A 14,336-nucleotide genomic window follows, 5' to 3' on the forward strand; every position below is an offset into this window, starting at 1 on the left:
TGCATATGCTGTACCCCCTATTTTGAAGAAAATTAACAAAAATTAAGGGGAAAGGATAATATTGAAAAGGAATAACTATCATATAATAATAGGTATGAAATCTATACTCTACGTAGATCTCATAAGGGATACAGAAACATTTTGGTAAGTCGATTAAGAATAAATAAATCTTTGAGCCGAAATTTGAATAACTCTATCACTTTTCTAAATTTACTTAAATATATGCAGTATCTAAGGACTTTTGAAGTCGGAATTTCTAATGTTTAAAATCCCTAGTGGTGAATAAATGAGATTAGCGACAAGATAATCAGCAATACAGGATATCTCCTTAAGCTTATACCTATAGGCATCTAAATACCCCTTTACTTCACTTTTAAAATTTTCCATACCCCTGAAAATATGTCCAATTTTTTTAACTCAACTTCGATTTTTTCGATGGAAAAACCTATCTGTACGGTATCAAATATGTTCGAGTTGATTTTTGGCAGCAAAGTTCTTGAATTAGATCATCTACAATTTGCCTCATCCTCATTTTCAAATGGAGTATTTTATATAGAACGAATTGATTCTGAAAAGATAAGAGTAGAGTATGTGCCTAACAGTGAATTGGTCGACGCTAGTGATTCCCAGAATGGCTTGAATGTTCTGTATACAAAACCCTTCGTTAAGACACTTAATAAGCCAATATCCTCTGAATTGCCCAGTGATTATATCTTCTACAAGTCGTATTCCATAGATTGCTGTGTTTTTCAGCAAACTGGAACGTATCTAATCTTTCGGGATCAAGTGGAATCAACGATTATAAATGGATATTTCGATAGCTTAAAGTCCTGTGTGAAACAAAAAGATCCTAAAAAATCAGAGTTTGACCAGAAGAATTTTGAAAACATCTTCAATCTAACTTCAACTATAGAGCTTGGAAAGGAACATTTCTACGACCAAGTTGCTGAAAATATAATAGACATTAAGGTGAGTAATGATCTTTCCAACGATAAAAATGAGTTCAAGATTGATCTATCTATTTCGTATGAAGATTTCTGTAAGTCTACCAATTTTAAAGATGTAGAAATTTCTTTAAGAATAGCTACAAGGGAAGATGGTATAATGAAGACCAATCAAATCAATGATAGCAAAAATGATCTGCCTATTGAAAATGAGGTGATGACGAATTCTTTGGCTGATTTGGTAGAAAACTCCCTCAATATTTCGGATAACACCCAAATGAAGGAAGATGAACAATCGAATGTTCTAGTAAAAGACTCTAGTCTGAGTAATTCTCAAATATCCAATAATACAAACTCTGTGTTGCATACTTTTTCCATAAAGACTCGGACAAATGACTCATTTTTAAAAATACTGAAAAGCTTTAGGAAAAATGAGTCATATGATGTAATACGAATAAAAACAAATTCTGTAAAAATGGAAATATCCAAATATTATGAACAAGTCTGTAAGGGGATTAAAAGAGGATTTGTTGTGAAGCAACAATGGATAAAAGAATATGAGGTGATAGATGATGAAAAATACGGATCTATAGTACGAATAGCTGAAAAGATAATGGGTGAGTTTAAGTGATCGGCCCTATTCTTATTTTATACCACTATGCTTATTTTGAACATAATAGGAAATTCTTTAAAACAATAAATTATTGTCAAAAACCGATTTTTTGATTAAACTATTTGTTTTCTACAGAGAAGGAATGCTCTAATTATTCAACAGCAGTAGTAAAGATAACAAACATAAAATATAGTTAATGTAATGCGCTAATGAACAGTACTACTGTCAATTGAATAACAATAATGCTAAGATAAATGGAAACTTACCACCCCTATATCAAGTAAAGGCACAAAATAACCATATATGATCAAAAGTGTGGCATAAATTGATTGAATCTCTCTGTCTAGGAAAGCATATCTTATAATATGATATTGATAAATTTAAAAAGGCTTCTCTATTATAAAATCATCTCCCTGATTAAATAATTCAAGCTGCAGGGTAACTGCTTATTATATTATGAAGCTAATCTCACATTATACTTATTTTCCAATAAAATAACATACACACTTTTCATATAAAAAATAATAAAAGAAATAGTCCTCATATCTTGTATGATACATTTATTTGCTATTTTATGGATATTAGATGTCACTACTATCCTCTTTGATTAACTCCTTTAAAAACCTATATTTCTCCATATCAAATATTTCTTCCATGCTTTTCACAATAATTTTATTTTTTGACTGAAGATTTGGAACTTCTGCTTGGATATTGTTTTTTGATGCTATATTGCTACAATTATCTTTTTTCTTGCCATCGGAAATAGAATTGTCTGAAACATATCCATCACTTTTCTTTGAATTAACCTTATCAGTATCACCATCAACTGTTTTTTTCTTTTTCTTCTTATTTTCTTCAATAGCATTTGATATAATTTTATCCAATATTTCCTTAAGAAATAGTTCTGTTGCTTTGCTTAGTGAAACAGGAACTGTTATAGTTGCCTTGCCAATATCTTCATTTTGTTGAATAATCTTTTTTATTCTGGATATCGGAAATCTTGTTTTCTTTTTCTTTTGTAAATCTGAAAGTGTCATGCTAGACTAAGGGTGTGAATAATCCCAACAAAAAATATATAACAGAGCAAAGTACACAATCACTATAGGTACACTCAGCACTACAATTGTACTAATGTAGCATTAATACAAACCTCTATCCAATGCTCTCTCCAGATAAAGCCTATTCACTAATAACTACCAAGGATAAGTAAAAAGTCCCATTCTTTTATGACTAAACCATTAATTCAACAACAAGAATAGATGCATATTTATTAGTTATTATCTGTTAATTAACATTAAATCATTGGTGTACTGATATATCTATGCTTACAGGAATTGGATGTAAAGAATATTTGAGTTTTGATAATATTTCCCATCTAAATAAGGTAGATAAACAATTCTACCAATCAATAATTTATTCTTTTTTTCAAAATATTCCCTCCCTCCAATATAAATCCTTCATAGTCAAATCTCTCGCTACAGAAAAAACCATCTGATAAATTTATTTCAGAAAATTTACACCTATTGATGAAATCAATCTTGGAAACATAATTTAAATGCAAATCAGCAACCTCATTAAACATCTTCTTAAGAATATATACCAGCAGATCATCATTATTTTCCTCAAAATACTTGCTAAATTTCTTCTTAAGCTGCTTTGTGATTGAGTATTTCTGAGCTGATAAAAATGACTGTAGTGTGATTGCAATAGATTGATCAACATCTGACTTAGAAACAACATTGCTCAATCTCATCTTTGCAAACGCTTCTGAAATTCTTACAATCGATTCGATGTGCCTAACTGTAATGGGAATTCCTGAATGCATAGATTCCTTCCTTAAATCAGAATATAAGTGAGAGATTTTGCCTGTTTCGAATTCTGGAATTTTTGGATGAAAATTATTCTTAGCAAAAAGAAGATATTTCTTTAGAAGAGATTGATCAATCGACACCAGATTATGATTATCGTTGTTGGATGCATCCTTTTGATGTGAATTCAGTATAAACTTAGCCATTCTAGCATCTTCTGCTTCATCAATAATATCCTTAACGACGCACAAAAGATCAAATCTAGAAATGATTGGATCGCTTAGATTGATATTTTGCGAAAAGCTTAATGCTGGATTGTACTTGCCACGAACAGGATTTGCTGCTGCAATAACTGCACATCTAGCATGTAAAGACGCAACAATTCCTGCTTTAGAAATAGAAATAGACTGTTGTTCCATAGCCTCGTGAATACTCGTTCTATCATTCTCATTCATTTTATCAAACTCATCAATACAACATATTCCACTGTCTGCCAGAACTAAAGCTCCTCCTTCCAAAGTCCATTCTTTTAGAACGGGATCTCTCCTAACAGATGCTGTTAACCCCACACTGGATGATCCTTGTCCAGTAGCAAGAACAGCTCTATGAGAAGTTTGCTGAACAAACCGTAAGAACTGACTCTTTGCAGTTCCAGGGTCTCCCATTAACAGAACGTTAATATCTCCTCTAATTTTCATCCCAGACTTCTCCTTTGGAACACCCGATAGCATACTTAGCAGTATACAAGTTTTGATATCCCTGTGGCCATATATAGAAGGAGCCATGCTGTTTATTAGAATCTCCTTAATATTAGATTTTTTTGCCAAATCCCTTATCTCTCTAATATCATCATCTGTAATTTCACATTGGGTTAACTCTTTCCTTGTTAAGGAAGAGCATTCGATCACAGTATTGAATACGGGAAATCCATTTTTAATATTTAAACTGAGTGAAAAGTTATTCTTATAAACACCCACAACATCTACCTCGTCACCTGGCTTGCAGCTATCGATAAGATCAAAATAGAGAAGCACCTCCTTCGAACGGGGAAGCGCCCCTGGAGGAACTGTACCAGGAATTTCTTGAACTGTAATCTTTTGAAAATCCTTATAAATTGTCTCCATTGAATTGACTACAAAAGGTCCCCTGGATTGGCACTCAAAGCAGTTAGAAGGATATGCTTTTGCAAAATCTTTTCCTATGAATGGTCCAAATGTGCATTTACATTTCAAACAAGTATATTTAACAATATTGTACAAAGAAAATATGCCAGACCTTCTAGTTACTACACCATGGATTCTAATTAGCCTATTAAGATGACAATTTCTAAGTCCTCTTAATTCTTCGATAACAGGCAAATTAATAATTCTAGGATGAATCATAGGCTTAATCAGATTGTAATTTGGAAAATACTTCAAGGTAGATTTTGTTAAAGCTTCCTGAAGTGTCTCGAGGAAAGCTTCTGGATTTTCATCTATTTCTTCATAAAAATCCTTCAGCTCCAAGTAATCAATTCCGATACTCTCTAAATTCTCAGAACACATATTTCTAATTGCCTTTGTATATTTCTGATTGATAAAGTTAATTAACTTATTTACAAGCTCGGTATGAATTGAGCCATCATCTACCACATCATTATTATTTCCTAGAAATATATTATTTATCGAATTCATCTCAATTCCCTCATTAGATTCATCCAAATAATCGTCCGAGTGGATAGATTCAGCCTCTACATCAGAATATGGGCTGGACCCTTCCGAAAAACTGGATATATTTAATGATAAATGTGATTCTTCTTCCAAGGAGTTTGAATCATCCATTTGGGCTTTAAAAATTTTAGAAAAAATTAAAGTGAAGACAAATAATAATTCAGTTAATAAAACTTTGAATCCTGAATGCCAATGAATTATCCAATATGCCCAATAGGATTTTGTGATGTATATTGCATATAGGCGTACTCTTTAAGATTAATTGAATTTTTTGTGATACTTATAATGCATAAAGCTATTAGTAAAAAGTTAATAGTCCAATGTTTCATTTTCCCTTTTATTTGTAGTTCTATGATATATCTTGTATACTGTTTCTGCTATGGTCTTAGGAAATTGTAGTATTCTATCTTAATATCTATTCAATTGAAAATTGAATAATTATATTAAAAACCCTATTGTATATGATGGTTGCAGTAAAACTAAAATTATATCTACATAAAAGATTTTTTATATTTGATCAATACATTCATCTTTTAAATAACATTTATTTGAATTTTCAATTGCCATATTGAACAACTATTCTTTGAACAAATCACAAATTATTCCAAAATCATTTGAATCAACACCCTTTATCCTTAATAACTTACAACTTTGAAGATATTTCCTATATGCCTCTATATTATTCACCCCGTCCATGCACTCACTAATCAGCCTATGATGAATACTTAGTTCAGTTTCTGAGCAATTGCCTGCCTTTGAATCAATGCACTCGTTTAAGCAGATCAAATAGTTTTCTTCACTGGTCTTTCTATTATAAATCTCAAGAATAAATTTGAACACATGCCTAAGATCACCCGTTTGATTAAATTTCTTTGAAATATACATCAAAACATTCTTTGGAGCAATTTCTATACCAATTTCATTCAATATTTTACCTTCCAGGATATTTAATATATCATCCGAACTATATGGCAAGAATTTCAATAAGTCGACATGGAGTGAGGATAATTTAAGGTTATTGCTTATTGTGATTATTTTTTGATTTCGTTTCCTGATCAATACAATATTCTTAATACACTCTGCTTTTTTCTCTTCAAAATATTTATCAAATTCATCAATAACAATAATTCGTTTTGTAGATGATTTTATTGCTTTGTTGATATTTGGAGAATTATAATAATTGATATAAACAAAATCAGAATCTATCATTGTTGTAGACATGCCAGAATTAATATTTTGTTGGCTTTTACGGTACCTTGTATCTTGACTCCAAACTCCATCAATATTCTTCTTATGCAGAGTTAAACCATAAGCATAACTCCTATCAACGTTTTCTGATGTAACTTCATCTTTATAGCCATCACTCACTAATCTTCTATTTTGTAAAACATATTTTACTGTTGTAGTTTTTCCAGTTCCTGGCTTGCCGGTAATATGCAGGCTCGTAGCCTTTGATAAAAGAAACTTCATAATGGCACTCTGCTCCAATTCTCTACCGTAAATCTGCTGTGAATTAGACATATGAAAGCATCTTTGGATTTTTTTGAATATTTCCGTAGACATCTAGGGGAAGCGATTGAAATTCAAAAAATACCTTTTTCACCATGTAAGTAGATGTGTCTTGACAATCTATAACCTTATACTATCTTGACCCTCCAAGAATACTATGTGATTTAGTTTGAGTAAGTTGTTTAACAAACTTAGCAAACCGAATTATTAAAGCTTGTAGAATTTAGTTGAGACAATCATAATCATAAAAGTCAATTTATTGTTGTTTCAAATTTGTTTCAAAAATTCTAGATATACAAAAAACCTTTTCTGGTTATGGTAGATGAAAGCTTTGATAACTTTACCAAGAAAATTTCAAAATTTTGGGAATTGGAAATGAGAAAAGCAGAGACTACACGTTTAAGCATAAAAGATATCACATTGCCCCTTGCAAGAATAAAAAGATTAATGAAAGTTGAAGAAAATGTCAAGATGGTTGCATCAGAAGTTCCAATTTTATTTAGCTTAGCTGCTGAGAAATTTATTGAGGAGTTTACTCTGAGGGCGTGGATGCATACCGAAGAATCAAAGAGAAAGATTTTGCAGGCTACAGATATTGCCAAGGCTGCAAAGACGACATCTATGTACGACTTTCTTATGTATATTTTGCCTGACGAGGAGGCTGTTGGTAAGACGGTCTAAAAATGAGAACAATGCCATAGATACATCTGAAGAATCGGAAGAAGATTAAATAAAATGTTTGAAAATTAAATTTTTGTTGGGTTAGTTATCTAGATTATACTCAAAATAAGCAGAACCTTCTTTCTTATTGCATTATTTTGGATAAAAGTTGGATGGGTATTCATACAAGTTATATTCTTGTTTTATTAATTTCTGGAGGATACAGCTGTTTTTCAGATAATGAGAAATTTCACGAAAATTTTTAAAATTGATTGATAAAAATATCTATTTATTAGGAATTTTTCTTTTCAATAACCTCTTTTATCTGTTGTAAATCAATATTTCCGGTTTTTCGGGCTTCAGGAATACTCAAATTCACCTTGTCAAGAGTATCCTGTATAAGTGGCATTAGAACCTTTCTAGAAAGAGATACCTTGATAGAATAATATTTCAAGCCCTTATAATTGATAGGCTTAAATCCATGCTCATCAGAAATCAGCTTCTCTAGCATATAATTCACAACAATAATGTATCTCAAACCTTTAGCCTTTCTGTTCACGAATAAGAAGTCCAGTCCATGATCTCGACGGAATTGGTTCAGAAAGGCCTCGAAAAATACTCCCCCATTCTTAGCTCCTTTTTTGCCGTATTCTTCCATTTCTCTATCCACCCACTTCTCATAATCGTATTTTACAGTGGCACATCCGAAAGTTAACCCACGATAGTGGTACTCCTTGTAATCTTTCTGCATAATAACTTCACTCGGAAGATTGGAGTCGTTTAAACGTGCTTTTCGAATACCTTTGCGAATGGATTTAATTTCCTTCATCTTCATCCCACTTTTGCTTTTCAATTTTTTAAACTCTCCTTTATCAAAATGGCTGGCAATAGTTGATAGTTTCTTGGTGTCTAGAAAAATTGGGACAATTAATAATTTAGCAATGTGTTCACAGAAAAAATTAGACACAAAGTCAGGGTTTTTGTTGTTTTTTGTGGATGTTAAAGAATGCCCGATGAATTTGGAGACAAGTGTAGAACATGATCCTATATCAATATCCACATAAACTCTTCTGGCTTTCAACGCTGATCCAGAAAGTGGATGGTGATCTATAATGAGATCTATAGCAGCATCGTTCAATTCAATGATTGGTTCATTATGATCTACGATCATTAGCTTGATATTTTTATCGTTCAGTTTATATTCCAAATCACCTGATTTGAAGATGGTGCCTAATTTTCTTGCTTCCGTCGAAAAATCCCCCACTGGGCGCTCAAGATAGATTAAGTCATCCAAAGAAATCTCAAAATATTTTAAAATAAACATTAGATCTCCCTTGGATTCCAGAATTTCTCTTCTCATGTTTACAACATGAATGCACTTTTCATGCATCGATATGACTAAAGAACTAATAAATGAGTCTATATCGCATGCCTCATTGCCCATGCATATTGTAATATCCGAGCTTTTCAATTTCTTTCTGGAGTTTTCAAAGAACTTATTTAATTCTTCCTTGAAGCTCATTTGTGGGAGGAATATTTTAATATTTAAAATGTCCTTGAAACGAAAATATTTATCAGTGATTCGAAATGTTTATAGATATAAGTCGTAAACACGCAGATTTTCATATCTAGAGCTATAATTTATCAACATTTCTTTCTGGATCTACAACAAATATTGGGGTTGCGGCTCGTTCTTAAAGTGCTTTTTATTTGGTAGTTAAACAAAATCCAATAATTTTTTACCCTCAATGATTTGCTCGAATTGTGGATCCAATGAGTTTGAAACAGATAATACTCGTGGAACAATATGCTGTGGGCAGTGTGGAATGCTACAGGAGGAAAATCTGATTGTCAATACCATACAGTTCAATTCAGATGGAAGCAAGCCATCTATGTACGGACAGATTATTAGTGTAGACAATTCCAATGTTGGTACCCAATTCATCGATTCAAGCTACTACATAAAAAACACTATTAAAAATATCTGCATGAAGTTGTCTCTGGGGCAAGAGCACATTGAATGTGCATTCAGATGGTACAAGATATGCCTGGCCCACTCTATGACAAAGGGAAAGTCAATTCTATACACACTTAGCGCATGTGTTTACATCTCCTGTCGACAAGAGTCCACCCCTCATCTGTTAATTGATTTTTCAAATGAACTCAGAATTGATATGTTCCAGATAGGAAAAGTATTCCTAAAACTAAGATGCCTTCTTGGCCTAGAAATACCTTTGATAGATCCTTCGCTCTATATGCATCGGTTTGTATCACAACTCAAATTCAAAAATGGAGAAGTCTTAAATCTAGCAATGAGATTGATAAGTAGGATGAAAAAGGATTGGATTTTAGTAGGTAGGCGTCCAAATAACTCCTGTGGTGCAGCTCTTCTATTAGCCTCAAGAATATGTGGAGAGCCAAGGGAAATTCATGAAATTGCCAAGGTAGTCCATGCTTCAGTATTTACGATTAATAGAAGGATTAGAGAAATTGCCGAAACTGAATCTGGTAATCTGGAGATTGACGATTTTAATAAAATATGGATAGAGGCTGAATCATTACCACCTATTTTGAAACAAAAAATGAGAGACGTGAATAGTTGCAAAGAAACTTGTTTTTCTGATTCTGTTGAAATGAATGGTATTTTTTCGACCCCTCAGAGCCAGAGCACATCCAAATCAGACAAGATAGTCGATATATCAGATTCAAATGAATTTTCCTTGGAGGATTTTGTACTGGATGAGGCGGAGGTTCAGAACAAATCAGCCATATGGGAAAGCATGTATGGTGAATATTTGAAAGAAATGGAAGCCAAAAGAGCAAAGAAGCCTAAAACTACAGCCATCAGGTTCAGAAAGAAAAGACACAACTTTGAGACTATTGAGGAAGCATTTCAGAGTTTAGACAAAAAAGTAACTTCAAAACTAAACTATGGAGCTATTAACAGCTTGTTTGAAGATTGAAAAATTTTACGCAAGTAAACTGCTTTTGTGAGTTTTATCTAGCTTATCGTGAATAAATTGTGGTGATGAGTCAGGAATTGTAATAAAATTATTTATTGAGCAAAAACATCAACTGATTGTTTCTTTCATATCTGTTTTTACCAATAGTTTTTCAATACCATCCCCTTAAAATAATATTATTTCATACCTGTAAATTATGAATGGAAGAAGCCGACGATTTGACCGCTGATGTTGATGTACAACTGATGCAGCTTCAAGAAACTCTGAAGGATCGACTTAAGCAAACTCAAGATCTGGGTGATTTGACAAATGATGTGTTTAAAAGTTCCTTAAAAATTGAATCAAAAACTTCAGAATTAAAGTCTACATCAATAAAAACCAAATGGAAGTGGTTTTATGAATATCTTAAATACATCATTCTCGCAGGAGCAATTGTGACAATTCTTCTGCTAATTCTGTTTAAAATGCTATTTAGATAGAGATATATGGTAATAATGAATCTATGGCTATTTTGAAGGTTTGATAAATAAAATTATTTCTTAATCTGTAAATTTTAAAAACGCCTACAGCCAAAAAATTTATTGTAGCTTACTAGACATCATGCCCATGTTTTTGATCGTCTAAACCATAATTGTGCATAAATAAACGTTTCTTAAAAAAAAATTCAAGATTTTGTACGTTTGAGGCAATTATTGGGGAAATCCTATTGTGTGGTTGGCTTGTTTTAAATTCTATTGATTTTAATGACTCATGGATTTCCTTAAAATTAAGGGGTTTGGGAAATACAATTGCTAGCACACTTCTATTTTCAGGGCTCGGTCGTAGCAATAGAAATTTTTCCAATAGTTGCTTGATGTTGTGAATTTTTGAGTGAACTGATAATCTACTTACGAAACAATCTTGAAATTTTTGTCCGATTGATGGGTATATTGGTAAAAATTTTGTAATTTCCATGATAATGTCATTTGGAAGATTGTCAGGTTTAGTAATATAAATCGAGAGGTTATTGCATCTGTGTATAGAATTTTTACTTGGAATCATCAATTTAGAGCGCTCTTCAGATGTTCTAAGTTTATCTACTGTGAATGAATTATGCTCGTGAAAATTCATGAAATTCTTAGTGGGGTAAAGCAATGAACTCCTTAAATTTAATATTTGAAACATGATTTGATTTGACCAATTATATTTTATAAATTTCTTTGAAGTTTATGTGATTAGATCATAGGAGATTTTTATGAAGATTATTTTACTAAACAAGAATTGAAAATCTTGTATGGTATACATTTGATGATCCTAATTTAATAGAAATTTTTAAAATTTCCACAATGATCTGTGTAAATCAGTAGCTTTGATGGTGATGATAGATACAATAACTGTTAAAAGACATTGATTCTCTAACTTTCATGACTCTATTCAGTGAATACTCAAATTTATGTGATAGCTCTTTTCTAGGCAAAGCTTGAATAGGATATATATAATTAATACTTAGATTTCACTTTGATATAGTTGGAAGATCTACTAAGGACTCATCCACACTTTCGTTGTTTTATCACTTGTTTTTTCATTTCCTGGGCTATTTATATTTTTTGCATAATTTTTTCTAACCCATGGAAATACTGAAGATTATAAATGAACTACCGAACAACCCAAGAATGATAAACTCTCTAGAAACAGAGATAAACAGGCTTGTGGCCTTCCCTAATTGTAATCCCTTGGTTGAAATGTGCAAAAGCAACGATTCAGTTGTGCATTTCTATGTATGTAAGATTTTGGAATTAAGAATTCAGAGTAAAATTAAAACACTCAATTTACATGAGGAGATTCAATTCGCAACTGAGTATGCTCGTCAAAATCAGACGGACAAAATGTGTCAGATATATGCATTACTAGGACTATACTGCTGGCCAACGGTAATGCCTACGTTTTATAACTTTATTTTAACTAAGTTGGACGCTAAACAAGGGTACAAAATTCTATTGGAATTTCTAGAAGCAATCAATTATTCAACCGACATTTCAGCAGAAAGAAGGCTGGAGCTAAAGAAGGCAGTTCAAATTGTTTCTCCAGAATTTTTGTGCCAGTTCAAAGATGAGTTTGCAGGAATTATTATCCCTATTTTTAAAGAACTTCTTAAAATCATTCCTAAAACATTTGATTATTCAATTGTTTACAATAAAGCTAACGAATTTCCCTACCAAGCTATTGAATTTTTTTCTGAAGGTATAGGAAGTGTGCAACAGAACAGGCTTCTTGAAATTCTACCAACATTCCCTGTTGATCCAGCCATGGTTCATCTTCTTACAAGCATGAAATTTGTAACACCATCAGGAGCTTCCAAATCAACTCAAATCAGTAGGAATGCTTCCAGTTGTGCATTTAATTATGTTTTCAAAGCTCTTATTGAAAATGAGGAGTGTTTTGTGCCAGCCCTTCAGTTTTGGACCAGAATATTTTCAACTAGTGGAAATGATAGCATGATTATTCCGGTCATTACAGAATGCATTCGAGTATATTCCAAAATGGATACCTCAGAAGATAATGAATTCGAGCAAAAAGATATTGACAGTTATTATACATTCTTTACTGTGGTTTCTAAAAATTATCCTGAGATAGTCGCTAAATTTTTGACTGAGCATGGAAAGACTTTAGAGGTAGATCATTCAAGACTAATTTCATTTATTATCCATAAGTTATCGAAAGCTTCCAACGGAAAAATGCTACTATCTGGTTTAATATTCAGTAGTGTTTATTTACAGTGTTTGACTTCTTTCCTGATGAGAGATTCTAACACTCCGATGTATTTGGAGCAATTAGATTTTTCAGACAAAGAATCTGTGAAATTGGCACTCGAAATTCTGGGGTTTTGTAAATTTACAAATGAACAATTACGGAGAATTTATTCAAAAGCAAGTGTGGCAGCAAACTCTGCAGATGAAATCAGAGCATTCATCCACTCTCGTTTGGGGATTCATGAGAGCTTTGAAGGGAAATGGGACGAAGAAAAGGTCATTAAGTATTACTATTACTTGAAAATTAATCCACAGGAGTATTCTGTGTATAAGAATGACTTTTATGCGTTGTTTATGGAGAATGCACCATTTGACAGGTGCTTTTTCGTACTTCAACGCCTCGGAGATGTTCCAGTTCCTATTTTAAAACATATTTACGACAACTTGTGTAAATGGTCATACGATCAAATAGCAAGCTTTAATACCGATCTTCTAAGTTACTTACCTGTTGAAAATATAGTACCATTTGTAGAGCTAGAAGTAAATAAGTTTGTAAATGATTGGCTTGAAATTGAAGATTATAAAGAATATTATTCATCTATGAGAAGCTTGTTTAATGTCTTTTCTTCAAAAGGATGTTCGTTACCTCTTTTACAGAGCTATCTAATACACATGGTTCAAATAGACTGCCCAATGATGTTAAATAGAATTCTTCAATTTTTTATTGAGGGGAGTGATAATTTTGATACCTTTAACGCAACTCAGAATTTGATTATCGCCTATAATTTACCAAATATTATCGAAAGTCAGGCCATGATTTCTGCGGCTTTAACAAAATGCCTGGCAAAACCTGATGGACCCAAGGCTTTCCATGAAATATTGGGCATTGATATTGATAAATGCCAGTCAATTCATGGTCAAATAGTCAATTCGAACAGAAAGTCTTCACAAACAATTGTTAGAAATCTTATCAAAACTTTCAAAGCAAAATCGTTGAGTAGACAATTTGAAAATACCCTGAAAGTTTCACAACAAAATTTTTTGCCTCAAAAAGATGGTGGTGATAAGTTTAATATACCGAAGTTGGATTAATCAATAAATTCTGATGTTTTTAGCTTCTGAAATTTGCATGAATCAGCTCTCCATATTGGAATATTAAAACTTTTGAGTGTAATTAGTTTCTTGACATTATTCGATCAATAAAAGAATGCAGCTTCACTATCTTGCAATATAGTAATAAACAAATGAATCTTTGAATAGCATTAAATAACCTCATTTATTACTTTGAAACATTGGCTCTGTTTCATAAATCAAAAAAGTATCTTCACTTAAAACGAATGCATTCTATAGATCTAAAAAACGAAATAATAACATCCTTAAAGCTATCGCTCAAATCAAATA

Source organism: Rhyacophila brunnea, unplaced genomic scaffold, assembly GCF_057557595.1.
Source record: "Rhyacophila brunnea isolate RB1 unplaced genomic scaffold, BYU_Rbru_1.0 scaffold_145, whole genome shotgun sequence".
NCBI lineage: Eukaryota > Metazoa > Arthropoda > Insecta > Trichoptera > Rhyacophilidae > Rhyacophila > Rhyacophila brunnea.